We start from the raw sequence: 1,124 nt of genomic DNA, 5'->3' as shown, positions 1-1,124 counted from the left end.
TGACCATGACAATCATGGTTTTTTTACCCTGGGTGATAGTAATTCTCCTGAAAAATTGAATTTTAAATAGATACAGCGTGTTTTGAAAATTCTTAAAATGTATGTGGTGGCAAAAGAAATTTATTACTAAGCCATTATGAGAGCGCACATTATTTTGAATGCCAATTTTATATGTAACTAAGATTAATTTTACTTACCGTTTTAAACTGTTCTATTTTAGAAACTTAAGCCCTATGAAATGAATAACAAGCAGGCCCGCCCTTCCGCCAAACGAACTTGCCAGCTCCGCTTCGCTCCGCCGGCAACTCCGTTCGGCAGGGGCCGGGCCTGCTTGGCCTGCCGGCGGCGATGGTCGGGCCTGCGGCCCGACCATTTCTGTCACGCGAATTTCTGAAGAACATGATCGAATGATGTAGCGGGCCTTTGGCCCGCTTAAACCCGTCATCTTTGAGTTTGCCCCAAAGACTTGAGAAAGGGATGTAGCGGTGAAGCACCGCGACTACAACCCACCCTTCTGCCTAAAAAACGTTTTTAGGGGTGGGGGAAAGTTCCTCTCTATTTTGCGGTTTTTAGGCCTTTTTCTACATCTTATTTACTATGGCAATTTTTAGCTTATTTTCGTCTAAAAAACCTTTTAGCGCGTAAACGGTTAGAGATAGCGCAAAACGGACGAAATTTTCGCCCGTAGGGCTCTACTTTCACAAGTTACCCCTCAGGGGATAAACGTAGGAGTACGTGCAGCAGCCCGTAGTGGCTGAGCTTAAGTCGTTAGTGTGCTAAAATTCTCAAATGTAACGGTTAAAGGAATATAGTAATAGTTATGTACAGATGGAAGGCCAGGGAAGAACAGGAAAGGGGGGGGGGGCACTGGAAAATTTAAAAATGACCAAAACAAGTTTGGTTTTAGATTTTCTGATGACATTATTAGTACTCAGTAATTGGAAGTGGGAGTGTGATGACTTTTGACTAATACAAATGAATGCTGTTAGCAAATTCAACCTACAATGTAACAAACAGTAGGACAAACAAATATCGTATAACTCTGGGTATGGCAAACCCTTGTCACAATCAGCTAGAGAAATTCTATTCAATACCCTCACTTGCCTCTGCGTGAAGTGAAATTA

At 42.3% G+C, this 1,124-nt stretch overlaps 1 protein-coding gene across 1 annotated transcript in view; it reads left to right on the top strand.

Annotated features, from left to right (window-relative positions):
* The window catches only part of LOC127750490 (uncharacterized), a 61,190-nt gene that overhangs the window by 13,191 nt on the left and 46,875 nt on the right, over positions 1-1,124 (top strand). The gene's annotated exons all lie outside the window — the stretch shown is intronic.

The sequence above is a fragment of the Frankliniella occidentalis genome, unplaced genomic scaffold (genome assembly GCF_000697945.3).
Source record: "Frankliniella occidentalis isolate FOCC.00 unplaced genomic scaffold, Focc_3.1 Scaffold197, whole genome shotgun sequence".
In the NCBI taxonomy this organism is placed as follows: Eukaryota; Metazoa; Arthropoda; class Insecta; order Thysanoptera; family Thripidae; genus Frankliniella; species Frankliniella occidentalis.
This window is presented reverse-complemented; position numbering and strand designations above follow the sequence as displayed.